At 40.4% G+C, this 17,192-nt stretch overlaps 2 protein-coding genes across 3 annotated transcripts in view; both read right to left on the reverse strand.

Moving 5' to 3' along the window:
* The window catches only part of LOC106091982 (uncharacterized), a 33,102-nt gene extending 28,751 nt beyond the window's left edge, over positions 1-4,351 (reverse strand). The window contains exon 1 of one of the 2 annotated variants that reach the window (XM_013258710.2): positions 4,076-4,351. The gene's annotated coding sequence lies outside the window, so the exon portion shown is untranslated. Of the gene's footprint in view, positions 1-3,011; positions 3,826-4,075 lie in introns of those variants that run through there. The other variant, XM_013258711.2, reaches the window with a different exon arrangement.
* The window catches only part of LOC106091981 (protein starmaker), a 368,113-nt gene that overhangs the window by 41,496 nt on the left and 309,425 nt on the right, over positions 1-17,192 (reverse strand). The window lies entirely within an intron of this gene.

The raw sequence follows: 17,192 nt of genomic DNA on the forward strand, positions 1-17,192 counted from the left end.
TCTCCACCATAGGATGGGGGTGTACTCATTTCGTCATTCTGTTTGTAACACCTCAAAATATGCGTCTGAGACCCCATAAATCGTCATGTCATTCTAAGTCGATCTAGCCATGTCCGTCCGTCTGTCTGCCTGTCTGTCGAAAGCACGCTACTTTCGATGGAGTAAAGCTAGCCGCTTTGACTTCTTGAGCCTGTAGAGGGCGCAATTCTCATCCGATTTGACTGAAATTTTGCATGTGGTGTTTTGGGATCACTTACAATAACTGTGCTTTTGCATGGTGCAAATCGGTACATAACCTGATATAGCCGCCATATAAACCGATCTGAGATCTTGACTTCTTGAGCAACTAGAGGGCGCAATTATCATCCGATTTGGCTGAAATTTTGTACAACCTTCAACATACGTGTCCAATATGGCCGATTTTGCTTCCTGAGCCTCTACAAGGCGCAATTCTTATCCGAATGGACTGAAGTATTAACCAATGACATCTGCATATAAACTGTTTTCCCAATTTGATAAGAAAGTTATTTTATGACTTCCGGGTTCTATTATGACTTTAAATTTTGCCTTTTGTCACCTGAACTAATATCTTGCCCAGAGATCTTGAAAATACAAAATGATCAATCATAGAAGGGATTAAGCAAGCGTTCCTGTTTTTTTTTTTTTTGCTATGACGACTTTCACATAATTTTTCGTTTCAAACATAACACAGAGCTGAACATAAAGCTGGTCACTGTGGGAATACTTAATTCAAGCACTGTAAATAACTGTTTTATATAAAGAGATAACTGTTTTATATAAAGAGATGGGAACTGTTTTATATAAAGATAACTGCAACATTTTAAATACCCAGCTTATATATGGGTTAATATGAGTAAATACCCGGGTATTTAATTTACCCAATTTACCGGGTAAATACCTTTCGGGTATTTACTCATCGCCCATCTCTACTTATATTTCTATGACCAAAATATGAAAGATTCCTAATTGACCAAAAATACTTATCAATTGAATAGATGGGGGTATACTAATTTGGTCATTCAGTTTGTAAGACCTCGAAGTATATATATATATTTTGATCGTCCATAAAAATATATATTTTTGATCGTCTTGACCTGTTAGCTATGTTCGGCCGTCCGTCTGTCGAAATGACAATAGCGGTCGAACAAATAAAGATAGCCTCTTGAAATTTTGTACAGATACTTCTTATTGGAGGCCACCGTAGTGCAGAGGTTAGGATGTCCGCCTATGACGCTGAACGCCCGGTTTCGAATCCTGGCGAGACTATCAGAAAAAATGTTCTAATGCTGGCAACATTTGTGAGGTATTATGACCTCTCCAAAGGGGTGTCGCACTGCGGCACGCCGTTCAGAATCGGCTATAAAAAGGAGGCGCCTTATCATTGAGCTTAAATCTTGAATCGGACTGCACTGATTGATATGTGAGAAGTATGCCATGTTCCATAGTAGAAATGTGCATGGGCAAAATTTGCATTTGCAATTACTTCATATTGGTGTAGGTCGTTGGGGATTGCAAATGGGCCATATCGGTTCGAATTTGCATATAGCTCCCATATAAATTGAACTATCGATTTGGGATATTGAACCCCTTGAACGCGCAACCGATTTGGTATAAATTATGAACAAAGTGTTTCGGTATGACTTCCAACAAATATGCCAAGTATGTTCTATAGCGGTCTATAATGTGATGTAGCTTCCATATAAACCGATCTCCCGATTTGACTTTTTCTGCCCCTTGAAACTGCAAATATTGATCGATTGCGCTGAAATTTTGCATGCACTATTCTATTACGACTTCCAACGGTCGTGTCAAGTACGGTCTGAATGGGTCCATAATCAGATAAAGCTCCCATATAGACCGATCTCCGGATTTAATATCTGGATCCCCTGGAAGCCGTAATTGTTATCCGATTTGGCTGAAATTCCGCACCTAGTGTTCTGTTATGACTTCCAACAATTGTGCCAAGTACGCTCCAATTCGGCTTACATCTGTTAAAGCTCCCTTATAAATCGATCTCATAATTTGAGATAGAGTTTTGGCAAAATATCGATGGCACTATCGATACTTTAGTTTTTTGGTTTGCTGTTACGACTTCTAACAATCGTGCCAAGTACCTTCTGAATCGGTCCATAACCTGATAAAGCTCCCATATGGATCGATCTCCCGATTTGGAGCCCCTGGAAGCCGTAATTGTTATTCGAATTGGCTGAAATTCTGCACGATCCAATTCGGCTTATAATCTGTTATAGCGCCCATTTAAATCGATATCCTAATTTGAGATAGAGTTATCGATGGCACTATCGATATTTTAGTTTTTGACTGAATATCGATTGATATTTTTCCTGTCGATACTATCACGTTACACTATTTGCAAAGTTGAATACATTCAAATCGTGAATGTATTCCAATCATTTGGCTGTAATTTTCGACATAGTGTTCTGTTATAATATATATAATATATAATTTCCAACACATTTGCTAAGTATGATCCAAAGCGGATCTTAGCTCCCATATAAAATTGTCTCCCAATTTGTATACTGCGGCCTTGACTGATTTGGCAGAAATTTGTTAAGTTATTTGTGTTAATTCCCAAGATTCGGTCCGGCCAAACTTGGCCACAAGCAATGGAAAATTGGGAACCAGGAGAAATCACTGCAATCAGAGTTCATTATTCACTGTCTTTTTCTTCTGACTTTTATTTGCACCAGCAGGTTTCATTAAGCTCAGTTGGAAAAAAAATTGAATGTATTTTTCCACACGATTTGATTTAAATTTAAACGAAATTTGTAGGTCGCTTTGTATGTTTAAATTTTCCACATTTTTTTTTTTTTTTTTTTTGTTTATTCTGGTCAAGTTTTGCTTAGATCCACAAAATGTTTAAAATGAATGCAGCAAGCATGTTGGCATTAATCGGCTTAGCTGTCTCAAAACGAAACCCCCCTCCCCCTCTCAAACTTACTCAACTACTCAACAACGAATAATAGCCATACCAGGGTTAGATAGGGCCTATGGTGGTAAGCCAGAGCACACAGTTTTCCCATTTGATTTGTGGGAAATAAGTATAGGTATTCATTCACTTTAACGGTTATTGGTTTCAGTTACACACTCGTTTATTTATGTTTATTTTTTTTTTTCTCTCTCTCTTTTGTGAACTTTCGAACCGGAAAAGGTTGGGTTTTGTTGTATTTTGTTTTCTATGTGCATTTATAAATGCTAAGCGCTTGCCTTGACTTGTTGGGGGAAAATAAAATACTATGGGCCAACAAAGCATTAAAAAAAAACACACACACACACACCCCGACATCCGTATATGCTGGTCGTCACACATAGTTATCTATCATGCCGCGTATTTTCTTTCGTTTTTTTACAGCACTACTCTGCGGTTCATTTAGAGGCATACGTTTTAGAATCAGAATTAAGTGCCTGTTTTCTATGGCTAGAAATGGAAAATTTTAAATAAAATTTTGTTGTTGTTCATAAATCCAAAACGTGCATTAAATCGTCAATAATTTTGTAAGTGTTGCTGTAGTATATTTTGTTAAACGTCATCGGCGTTGGCAACGGCGGAAGTAAGAAACCAAATAAGTGTTGTAGTGTTGTTTGTTTGCTGGCTTATGGCGAAGGCGACGCCGACAACGACCGCGACAGCACAAATGACACAAAACATTTTAACCATTTTGGGCACATAATGCCAGGCCTGCCGACGACGGCAACAGCAACAACAATAACTATAGCCATTTTAGTGTTTCCATTGTAAACAACAAACACAACAACTTTTATCTAGCTAGCTCATCAGCAACTTGACAAATATTCACTCACACACATGCTGCCCTTTAGAAGGTTAGTGTATAGCTTTTTTCACCTCTATTTCCACATTTCACCAAGTTTTTTCTCCATTTAATGATTTTAGCTTTTAATTTAATTTTATGAAACAAAAAAACAAGTTAATAACCATGGAAAATTTTGCTTCATTAGCAAAATAAACATTTTTTCTCCTCCAGCAGCTAAACAATTAATCAACAACAACTACGCATACCAAAAAAAACACACACACCTTTTTCTTTCAATTAATATCACTTCAATGACAGCAAAGGCGAATATAATCGCATATCGGCTCTATACTCTCATCAGCATTTATAATAGTGAAAAGTTAATTTCTTCTTTATTTTACCCAATGGGTTTTGTTTTTTTTTTTCTTTTTTGTATTGCAATAAAACTGAGAATTAAACCAAAAAAAAAAAATAAACGAATGATCGAATATTTGCTACTAAAACGAGGACCCGAAGACCGCTTCTCGACCGGTTTGTTTGGTTTGTACAGCGCGACTGAAATAGAAATGAAGTGAATGAAAATTTATTGCCAACAATTTCAGCTTGTGTGTGCGATGGCCACATGCATACACACATCGTCCCATACTAACACACAAATGCCGACGGCGACAAACGATACAGCACGACGAACTCAGATACCACGACAGTGGTGAAATGGGTAAAGCAGGGTTGTGCATTTGAGGCCTTTTAAATATGTGTCGCAGTTGTTATTCTAAAGGTCAAACAGAATGAGTGTCGTGCTTTGTTTTTGAGTGTCGCCTTGGAAAATGCAACTCTGCAAACAAATCCCACAAAAGCAATGCTCAAAAGTAAAAGAATTTTTAACTTTGACGGCTTAAAACACTACTTCACGTACGGCAAGACAGAATGACGCTCGATTTCAGTCGTCAAAGTTGAAATTTTTTTTTTTTAACTTTTGCGCTTTGCCCTTGTGGTATTTGTTTGCAGAGTTGCATTTTTCAACGCCACACTTAAAAACAAAGCACAATGCGTTCATTCTGTTTTGGCCTTAATTGTCTTATATGGGATATATGGTAGAAGCATCAACTGTAACCTGTGTCACTACTGTGGCTGTGATTATATGTAAAATTTGTTTCACAACTCTTTCCAGATTCGGCTTCGCCATGTCCGTCTGTCCGCGTATCCTTTCTTTGCAGCTTGTCCGTCTGTTGTTCTTTTTGCAATCAAGGTGGAGATCGCATTTGTTACTTTTTTAGCCCAAAGGCAAGGGCTATAGGTTTCGGCAAAAAACGGTACAGATTTAGATAAAGCTCCCATATATACAGTGTGCGCCAGAAAAACTTAAAGGCCAATAAAAACCAAAGTACTTCAACAATTGTTATACCCACCACCGAAGGATGGGGGTATATTAATTTTGTCATTCCGTTTGCAACACATCGAAATATCCATTTCCGACCCTATAAAGTATATATATTCTTGATCTGCATAAAAATCTAAGACGATTTAGCCATGTTCGTCCGACTGTCTGTTGAAATCACGCTACAGTCTTTAAAAATAGAGATATTAAGTTCGAAGATGGCTATATCGGACTATATCTTGATAAATCCCCATATAAACCGATCCGCCGATTTAGGGTCTTATGCCCATAAAAGCCACATTTATAATCTGATTTTGCTGAAATTTGGGTCAGTGAGTTGTATAAGGCCAGTCGACTTCCCAGTTCAATTTGGCTCAGATCGGTCCAGATTTGGATATAGCTGCCACATAGACCTATCTCTTGATTTAAGGTCTTTTCGCAAATTGGCCCAAATCGGTTCAGACTTTATATATATAGCTGCCATATAGAGAGATCGGTTCCATCTGCCATCTATATTCAAATCTGGACCGATCTGGGCCAAATTGATGAAGGATGTCGAAGACCCTAACACAACTCACTGCCCCAAATTTTGGCGAAATCAGACAATAAATGCGCCTTTCATGGGTCCAAAACCTTATATCGAGAGATCGGTCTATATGGCAGCTATATCCAAATCTGAACAGATCTGAGCCTAATTGAAGGAATATGTCGAAGAACCTAACATAACTCACGGTGGCAAATTTCGGAGATATCTGACAATAAATGCGCCCTTTATAGACCCAAGATCTTAAAACGAGAAATCGGTCTATATGGCAGCTATATCCAAATCTGGACCGATCTGTGCCATATTGCAGAAAGATGTCGAGGGGCGACATCGGACAATACATGCACTTTTTATGGGCCTAAGACCTTCAATCGAGAGATCGGTCTATGGCAGCTATATCCAAATCTGGACCGATCGGGACCAAATTGCAGAAAGTTGTTGTAGAGCCTAACACAACTCACCTATCCAAATTATGGCCTAATCTGACAATAAATGCGCCCAAGACCGGTCCAAATCTGGACCGATCTGGGCCAAATTGAAGAAGAATGACGACTGGCCTAGCACAACTCACTGTCCCAAATTTCAGCAAAATCAGATAATAAATGTGGCTTTTATAGGCCTAAGACCCTAAATCGGACATGGACAAAAAAGAATCTGTGCAAAGTTTCAGCACAATATGTCTATTTGTAAAGACTGTAGCGTGATTCCAACAGACAGACGGACGGACATGGCTAGATGGTCTTAGATTTTTACGTTGATCAAGAATATATATACTTTGTAGGGTCTGAAGTGGATACTTCGATGTGTTGCAAACGGAATGACAAAATGAATATAACCCCATCCTTCGGTGATGGGTATAAAAACGAAATGACCAAAGAGGAAACGATAAAATAAGTATATAATTTTTCTCACCTCCTTTGCGGACTGATTGTGCACCCGTATCTGAAATGTTTTACTAAAAATCTATAAAAAAAATACTCAAAAGCATAGTTAGTTTTATTTACCGTCGTTAAAGTAAACACCAAGTGATTCTCCGTCGTTTAGTTAAAGATTTTCTATTCATTAACCAAAACAGCTGATTATAACGATGACGATTATCGTTAAAATTGGCAATACAATACCAAAATCGTAAACTTTTCTGTTATCGCTTTGTAACTAAACGATTTTCTTAAATAGCTTATACAGGGCCTTTAGCATTCAAGCGGCCTTAAAGAAGGCCATTTGCAACCTCACAAAGCAGTACCACTGCTTGTGTGTACAATGCATACTCAGAAAAGTATCTGTGTGTAGGTAAACTTACTTGCAGCTCGTGGTAGAGATGATACTTTCGAAATAGTACAAAAAAGTACTTTTTTTTAATACTAAGTGCATAACTTTGCCTTCGTAGATAATTATGCTCTTTTTCGTAGAAAATTATGTTCAGATTAGATTTTCCAAATAAATGTTGCGTTGAATTGCGATTTATATCGAAAGTTTTGTTGAAACCTGATTTTCATGGGAAATTTTGTGGACATTTGGTACCTATTTATAGATAACATTTGATTTTGATAATTTATTATTTTATTTATGTTTTATTTGAAACTTTAGTAGAAAACATTGTCTTGGAGACCATACTATCGGCGGCGTACGATCTCCAAGAACGGCACTCACTTAATAGATTCGCTACCACTGCCATATCCTCATTAATGTTTTTAAATACTCCCTGATACACTGCTTGGTTTAGAGACTTCATTTTGTAACGCTGAACCTCTTGTTCTACATTATAAAGAGCCTACCTAATGTTGGTGGTTATCAAGATGACAGGTGTGCTAACAGTTCTGCCTTTGCACCATATAATTGTGTCTTAAAGGGCCTTTGTCTGTTCAGGTTGCCCACACTGAGCTGAGGCAATAGTTTTGGATTTTGTTCCCCTGCGCCAAATCCGATAAACTTCCGGAATAAGTTGAAAACCAACTGGACAAAATTCGGAAGAAGTAGACTTGGGCAGTAGAAGTAGACTTGGGCAAAATAATTTAGATTGTCCAAGCATAGTAGACATTGACGAAAATGTCAACAGGATTACGACCGAACTGGTGGGGTTTTTCGAAGATAGTTGTCCTCTTCGGGAAAGGAAATCAGTTCAAGAAAAAACCTGGATGACCGAGGACATTCGCAATATTGGGAAAGAGGTCAGCAGACATTTTAACAGAGCACGTCGTAAAAAAGCGGAAGTTTTTTGGGATGCGCATTACACACGGCTTAAGGAATACAATAATACTACCAGAGCGGCAAAACGTGCCTTCTCGAAGCTTTTCTGCGAACAGGTCGATAGCGTTAATGACGCCGTCAAGATAAAAAAATTCTTCAAAAACCCATGTCCAAACTGAAACTTTAGTAAACGACATGGGATTGAGAGCAGAGACAACAGAGGACATGTTGAGGGTTTTGGTGAAAAGACATTTTCCACAAGATACGACGGGACTCACGGAGACACCGGAATCTTGGAATAAAGAGGTTGATCGAAGGATTATCATAACATAATTTATGGTCAAGGAAGCCTTGAGGAGCTTCAAACCATTGAGGTCTCCCGAACCTGATGGAATATTTCCGGCATTACTACAGAAGGGGGTGGACTATCTGGCGCCCCTCCTGGCCAATATTTTCACAGCGCGCTTGGGACCTCCATATGCTCCGAAAGCATGGCAGGGAGCAGGGGTGACATTTATAACCAAGCCCGGCAAAGCAAGTTATGCGACACCAAAGGCCTACAGACCTATTGTATAAGCCTTACGTGAGAGAAAGTGGCACAGGACACGCCACAGGGGAGCATTTTATCGCCACTCCTATGGGTGACCACAATTTATGACCTATCACTGATGGTGAGTGAGGAGGGATTTTAACCCTTTTGCTACCCAATGTTATAATACTTCTAAGGAGTAAGGATCAGAACCAGCTATGCAGAAGAGAGAGAAGGTTGAAATAGGCCTGTTCACGAGGAAGACGAAGGTGGGCCAATTCAACGCACCACGTTGCCTCAATAAGACCATTTCGATATCTGACAAGGTCAAATGCTTAGCTGAGATTTTGGACGGGAACCTGAATTGGAAGTCCCACATTCAGGAGCGTACTGAGAAGGCTCACAGATGTAGGCCCGAAATGAGGCCTGAATCCGTGGATATTCCATTAACACTACAGTAGCGTGATAAGACCAATACTTGCATTTGCCTCATCACTTGCCGCACCGATTTCGCTTCAGTGAGCTCGTAATCCTATGTGCTCGTAACACCAAAAGCTATACTGAACTCCTTCTTACTACCTTTCTGTAATAGTCTAGTCCTCTCACGATCCGGATCATCCCGTAGGATATTCGCCGTCCTAACGACTGTTTCCCTGTTCTACAGTGTTACATGCGCATTCGTCGCCCACGCCTTTAACTCGGACTGCGTCGACCGGAAATGCTTCGGGTTATTTTTTCTGATGGTCTCACCAGGATTCGAACCCAGGAGTTTAGCGTCATAGGCGGACATGCTGAACTCTGCGCTACGGTGGCCTCCATTTTTTTTCAATTTGGCCATTTTACTGTCCGTAAAGATGTTCACACTCGACGTCCTCGCGTTAGTACCACATCCCCTCACGCATTCCGTGATCGCCCCGATCTCTGCCTGCAGGTCCGTATTATGGTCGGGCAGTCTAAAACAGATTTCAGTCCATGGGTTCTCAATGTAGACCCCCAGGCCCACTCTGTCCCCTGGCTTTGATCCATCCGTGTAACATGATCTTTCAGACGGCAATACTAGGGTTCCGTCAGTCCAAGACTTTGCCGCTGGCAGCAGTGCCTCGCACTCGACGTCAAGTGTCGTCTCAGGTATCCGATCGGGAACCTCTTCCACTCCTTCCAGGTTTCCTATTGACGCCTCGATTATACCGTGATGGTATGAGCTGCTGACCACAACGAGGGATACTTGTGCAATCCCACAAAACCCATGCTGGAGAAGATTATACGAGATGCAGATATGAACAGATATGGCACACTAATCACATATGCTATTCGCCTATGCCGACGAAATCGACAGGTCGGTCACCGGAAGTAGCAACGGCTGCCTTTGAAAGAATCGAAAGAAAGTCAGTGAAAATGGGTCTGGCAGTAAATGGAGATAAAACGAAAAGGATGGTTTCAACTCCCAAAACGCCTTGTACAACCGAGCAGATAAAGAAAATGGAGAATGTTGGGAACCACAACTTTGAGATAGTCAGTAACTCTATCTACCTAGGCACCGCCGTAACCGAAACAAATGACACCAGATTTGAGATAAAGCGAAGAATAATACTGGCAAACAGACGCTGCTTTGGACTAAGAAAGCAGTTTAAAAACATGGCCACCTCTCGACAGAGGAAGATTACACTATACAAGACACTGATACTACCCGTGCTGTTATATGATTCTGAAGCATGGGTACTTGTGAAAGCTGATGAGGCAGTGTTTGAAGTGTTTGAGAGAAAGATTCTACGTAAAATATATGGACCAGTTTGCGTTAATGGAGAATGTAGGCGTGATATGAATCACGAACTGTAAGACGACGATAGCATAGTTACACTTATCAGAATACAACGGCTGCTTTGGCTAGGTCATGTTGTCAAAATGGATGAAGAAGCTCCAGCAAAGAAGTCTTTTCTGAGTCTATTGTTGAAGGTCAGAACAGAACACCACATGCAAAATTTCAACCAAATTGAACAAAAACTGGGGCTTCCAGGGGCTCAAGAGGTCAAATCGGTAGATTGATTTATATCAGGTTATAGACAGGTTTCGACCGAACTCAACACAGCTGTTGGAAGTCATAACAGAACACTACGTGCAAAATTTCAGCCAAATCGGACTAATCGGGGCTGAAGAAGTCAATTAGGGAGATATCAGGTTATATATCGATTCGGACCGTACTTGGCACCGTTGTTGGTCATGTCATCATAGAACACTAAGAGTGAGGCTTCCAGGGGCTCAAGAAGTCAAATCGGGAGATCGGTTTACATGGGAGCTAAATCTAAATCTGAATGGCTTATTTGCAATCCCCAACGACCTACATCGATATTAAGTATCTGTGCAAAATTTCAAGCGGCTAGCTTTCCGCGTTCGACTTCTATGGTGATTTCGACAGACGGACGGACATGGCTAGATCGACTCAGAACGTCTGGACTATCAAGTATATATATACTTTAAGGGATCTTAGACGAATATTTCGAGGTGTTACAAATGGAATGACTAGATTAGTATAGCCGCGTTGGTAGCGTGCTTGGATTACCAGTGCAGTGGTCGTGGATCCGATTCCCGCCAGAAGCCTTGATCTGTCGCTACTGTGGTGTCATAATGGACCTAAAATTGTCTATGTGAGTCAGTAAAGGAATGCCACTCCTACCTAACCTAACTACCCGCCTGCTATGGTGGTGGGTATAAAAAAAACTTCTTTAGCGCTTTTATTGAAAAACCCGATATAATCCAAATCGGTCTATAACCTGATGTTGCTCCCTTAGGTTAGGTTGGGTTGAAAAGAGGGTGCAGATATTAATCCGCCCCATGCCACCAAGGACATACACCTAAGCCAGTAATCGACTTGTTGTGCGCTCTAAATGTTGCTCCTTTACGAAGCGTTCTACCGATTTTACCACTTGGGAGGGCACAATTATTATACGTTTTGGCTGAAATTCTGCGCAGTGGTTTGCTACTTGTTCCGTATTAAATAAAAGCAAGACACATTTGAAATGAAAACATGTTGTACGGCAGCGCCTCCAAGTTTCTAAGAGTACAGAAAAGTGTACCAACATTATCATCACCTACTACTTCTTCCTCTACTACATACGACAGATATTTCATTATCGATGAAACGACTGTGTGAATGGTTTGATGATGGTGTGGCAATCACCATAATGATGAGCTTACAATAATGAAGTTGAGAATGATGATGTTGTTGTATCTGTTGCTGTTGCTGTCGCCATGAGAAGCAATCATAATAACAACAACACCAGCAAAAGAGGAAAAAGTAATCAGTTACAGAAATATACACACCCCTTCCTGGCGGCCAGAATGGCTGGGCGACTAAATACAACACGTAGTGTGCTTGATGTTTGTTCCCCGCCAACATTTTGAAGTGCCATTCATCGGCAATCGCCATATAGTGACGACTTAGACTCGTCCGATCTGTTAAAAAAAACGATTGTTTGTGTTTTACAAAAAACAAAATACACGAGCTATTGCATTTTATCTTCTCGACAGGCAATCAGAAGATAGTTTTTATACCCTCCACCATAGGATTGGGGTATACTTATTGCGTCATTCTGTAACATCTCGAAATATGCGTCTGAGACCCCATAAGGTATATACATTCTTGACCGTCATGTCATTTTAAGTCGATCTAGCCATGTCTGTCCGTCCGTCTGTCTGTCGAAAGCACGATAACTTTCGAAGGAGTTAAGCTAGTCGCTTGAAATTTTGCACAAATAAAGGGTGATTTTTTTGAGGTTAGGATTTTCATGCATTAGTATTTGACAGATCACGTGGGATTTCAGACATGGTGTCAAAGAGAAAGATGCTCAGTATGCTTTGACATTTCATCATGAATAGACTTACTAACGAGCAACGCTTGCAAATCATTGAATTTTATTACCAAAATCAGTGTTCGGTTCGAAATGTGTTCAAATTTTGACAAATTTTGTTCAGCGATGAGGCTCATTTCTGGTTGAATGGCTACGTAAATAAGCAAAATTGCCGCATTTGGAGTGAAGAGCAATCAGAAGCCGTTCAAGAACTGCCCATGCATCCCGAAAAATGCACTGTTTGGTGTGGTTTGTACGCTGGTGGAATCATTGGACCGTATTTTTTCAAAGATGCTGTTGGACGCAACGTTACGGTGAATGAACACATTTCGAACCGAACACTGATTTTGGTAATAAAATTCAATGATTTGCAAGCGTTGCTCGTTAGTAAGTCTATTCATGATGAAATGTCAAAGCATACTGAGCATCTTTCTCTTTGACACCATGTCTGAAATCCCACGTGATCTGTCAAATACTAATGCATGAAAATCCTAACCTCAAAAAAATCACCCTTTACTTTTTATTAGTGTTTGTCGGTTGGGATTGTAAATGGGTCAAATCGGTTTAGATATAGCTGCCATATAAACCGATCTTGGGTCTTGACTTCTTGAACCTCTAGAGGGCGCAATTCTCGTCCGATTTGACTGAAATTTTGCACGTGGTGTTTTTGTATCACTTCCAAAAACTGCGCTAAATATGGTTAAAAACGGTCCATGTTTGGATATAGCTGCCATATATACCGATCTTGAATCATGACTTCTTGTGCCTCTAGAGGACGCACTTCTCGTCCGATTTCAATGAAATTTTGTACCTGGTGTTTTGGTATCCGTTAATAATCTGGTATAGCTGTCATATAAACCGATCTTGGATCTTGACTTCTTGAGTCAATAGAGCGCGCAAATCTCATCCGATTGGGCTGAAATTTTGCATGAGGTGTTTTTTTTTTGACTGTGCTATGTATGGTGCAAATCGGTACATAACCTGATATAGCTGCCATATAAGCCGATCTGGAATCTTGACTTCTTGAGCCTCTAGGGGGCGCAATTCTCATCCGATTTGGCAGACATTTTTGGACAACGGCTTCTCTTATGATCTTCAACATACGTGTCTAATATGGTCTGAATCAATCAATAGCTTGATACAGCTCCCATTTAAATCGATCTACCGATTTTGCTTCTTGAGCCCCTGCAAGGCGCAATTCTTATCCGAATGAACTGAAATATTACACAATGACTTCTACAATGTTCATCATTCATTTATGGTCCGAATCGGACTATAACATGTTTTTTTCTGAATGTGATTTATCCAAAAAAAAACATATATCTTGTCATAACTAAAGTCTAAATACAAATTTAAAGTTAAGTTTTAATGTTTTTGTTTATATTCCTAATCATTGAAAATAAAAACAATAAATAAAATAGAAATAAAACCTTTTGAATAATCTTTTATCAATACTTGGCGACTCTTTTACGGCACTCTTGGCAGGATCGTTTGTGATTCCTTTCTTGAGTCACTGCAAAAATACTTTATGAAGTGTCTCTTAAGTAACGCCAAAAAACTGTCTCAGGCGGGGAACAGTTTCTAACAACTGGAGTAATTTTTGCAACTAAAAAACAGTTATGCCGGCGTTGAAACTTAACGCCTACACGTCACGTTTCACTGACTCCTGGGTTGGAAAATGTTTGCAGGGTTGCCATTATTCTTATTTGAGTTGTTGTCATTTATGTTGTTGTTACGTTTTGAGAAAAGAAATACAAATGCAAACAATTGTCGAAAGAACGTACACACATATAAATACATTCATAGTAAATTTATGGGACCAACAATTTTCATTCATTCAAGGTACGAGATGCAGGCAACTCAAAGCCCAATACATATGTATGTATGTGCATACAAACATGCGGACATATGTATGCATATATATTTATTTTCTTATTTACATCGCCAACATCATTAACAACCGTCGCAAAGGCCTCTCTTTATACGCCCCCCCCCCACCCCCTTCAAACGATATTCATGTTCAACTTGAACATATTGTATTGAGAGAAAATTAATTGTACTCTGAAGGAGAGTGATGATTGCAAACGTCATCCAAACTCACTCCTCCTTCTCCCCCTCCTCACCAATCAATGTGTATTTTCAATTGAACCTAAATATACATACATATGTAAGTGCGGGAATAAATACAAGAAAGAAAAAAACCACAAACAAAAACATTTTTACGCGGTAGAAAACAAAAAGTTTCACCACGTGTTGCTACGTTAAAGTTTATGGTGTTACACTTTTTTTTTGTGAAGTAATAGGTACACAAGAATATGAGTATTATGACTAATTTTTGATTGTAGTGTGACATTTAATTAGAAATTATGGTGTTTCGTAGAAATATAAGGATTTCATCATGTCAGTTAAATAAAATTTCTACATTGGGGTATGCCCCCATATAGGAATATTTTTAATGAGTGTCATCTGTTACCAAGAACTTAGCACAGTGGTTGGAGAAGCCTCGTATGCTTACCATGCACTCAAGGTGCATAGGGGTGTGCGGATTTTAACCCGCCCTATGCCACTACGAGCATACACTTATGAGCCAGTAGTTAGAAGTTATCTCGAAAAATCTATTAAAGACACTCCATTCTGAGTAACAACCAAATTTGTTACTCAAAACAGCAAAAATGGTTGCTTAAACAGCAGCTTTTATCTGGTGAAAATGAAAAGCAGGCATTACTGTTGTTTCAGCAAACACAGAGCTACTGTATTAGCAAACATTTCGGTCAGTTAAATTAGCAAACAAAATCTGGGGTACCATCACCTACTCCCAAGAAGCCCATTTACTTCAGATTTGGAAGACCAAGATAGGCAAAGATCCTAGTATTGAAACAACAGGCAGTACAGGGAATGGAAACCCAATACAGCCTAACGAACAGGGACCCGACGATGGAACCATTACCGACTTTATAAAGAGTCGGAAGACTAGACTAGGCAAAGAACCTAAAACGATGACATCAGGCAGTGCAGTGACAGGAAAGTCAATGCTGTCTAAAGAACAGAGAGCAGACGATGAGATTATCACCTACTGCCAAGATGCCCATTTACTGGAGGATTAATGATTGAGGTAATCCAGAAAAACCCCCACCGAAGCGAGACTGCTATACACCTCTGATAGAGAAAATCAGCAAGGTCAAGATTCATATTGCTTTAATGCAGGAGCCATGGACGACCCGGAACAAAGTTTCTGGACTGAGCCATATCAACTACCAATGGTTCTATGCTAACACTGGTACTCGACCGAGGACCTGTGTTATTTGTCATAAAAATTTGAATTATATATTTTACCCAGAGTTGTCAACGTCGGATGCAACAGTGGTGAGACAGGGAGACGATGGAGCATACCTGTCATCACTTTAACTGCCTTTCGACTCTCCGACACCGTCACCCACGTGGGAGCTGCAACGGCTGATGAGGCAAGCAAAACAGACAGGAAACGAGGTACTAATAGGGTGCAATGCGAACTCTCACCACATTTTGTGGGGTAGTACCAACACTAATAAGCGGGGCCAAGCCCTGGCAAAGTTCTTGAATACTAACGACCTAATAACACTTAATATTGGTAACACCGCTACCTTTGTTAATAGGATTAGGGAGGAGGTATTAGATGTGACGATATGTTCGGAAAATCTAATCGATGAGGTTCGTGATTGGAGGGTCTCCATAGAACACTCTTTCTCTGACCATCGCTACATTAGGTTTTGAATAACATGGCCAGCGCCGAATCCGATAAGCTTCTCATGTCTCATCTTGTCAATATTTTCACCGCGTGACTAGGATTTGCATATATTCCGAAAGCCTGGCAGGAGCCAAGTGTGGTGTTTATACCTAAGCCCGGCAAGGCAAGTTATGCGACACCAAAGGCCTACAGAGCCATAAGCCTTACGTCCTTTCTACGCAAAACCATGGATCGTATTGTGGACTTCATGATAAAGAGTAGGACATCCAGCGAACTGCCCAAATACAAACAGCATGCCTATGTCAAGGGATGGTCGATGGAGACTGCCCTAGACGAGGTTGTGCATAAAATAGAAGAATCCTTCGATGCCAAAACGTACACTCTGACGGTATGCATTGACATCGAGGGGACTTTTAACAATGTGCTGACCGAATCCTTAGACCAGTACCGGGTGGACCCGGTCCTGAGAGACTGCATAAACCATATGTTATGGAACAGATGGATAAATTATGTGTCCCATGGCATAAATATAAAGGAGAAAGTGGCACAGGGCATGACACAGGAGGGCATTTTATCGCCACTCCTATGGGTGACCACCATAAATGACGTATGCTGACTGAGGAAGTCAGCATACGCAATGCTGACTGAGGAAGGAAGGATTTGAATCCGTCTGATACGCAGACAATGTTAAAATACTTCTAAGGAGTAAGCATACGAACGAGCTATGCAGAAGGGCCGAAAGGGTCTTGCATATGGCATATAACTGGGCTAGACCCAGAGGTTTCAATGTTAACCCAGAGAAGATTGAAATATGCCCGTTCACGAGGAAGACGAAGGTGGGCCAATTTAACGCACCACGTTTCCTCAATAAACCGATTTCGATATCTGAAAAGGTTGTTGTTGTTGTTGTTGTAGCAGTTTATTGTGTACTATCTTTCGTCTGCTTGATTCTGTTGAGTGTCAAGACCCAGGAACTCCGCGACTAAGATGGGGTGCGTCCACAGGGATCTGGGTCTGAGTCGAGTGGGTCTGGCCGGGCAGTTAAACAGGTGACGTGTATCGTGCGGTCCCTGGTTACAGTCGGGACATACATCTTGCACGTCGGCATCAATCCTAGCTCTGTGGGAATTGAGGCGGCTGCATCTGCCGGAACGTAATTGAGCCAGAATCACTCTGGTTTGCCGGGGGAGGTCG

This window comes from Stomoxys calcitrans, chromosome 3 (assembly GCF_963082655.1).
Source record: "Stomoxys calcitrans chromosome 3, idStoCalc2.1, whole genome shotgun sequence".
Classification (NCBI taxonomy): domain Eukaryota; kingdom Metazoa; phylum Arthropoda; class Insecta; order Diptera; family Muscidae; genus Stomoxys; species Stomoxys calcitrans.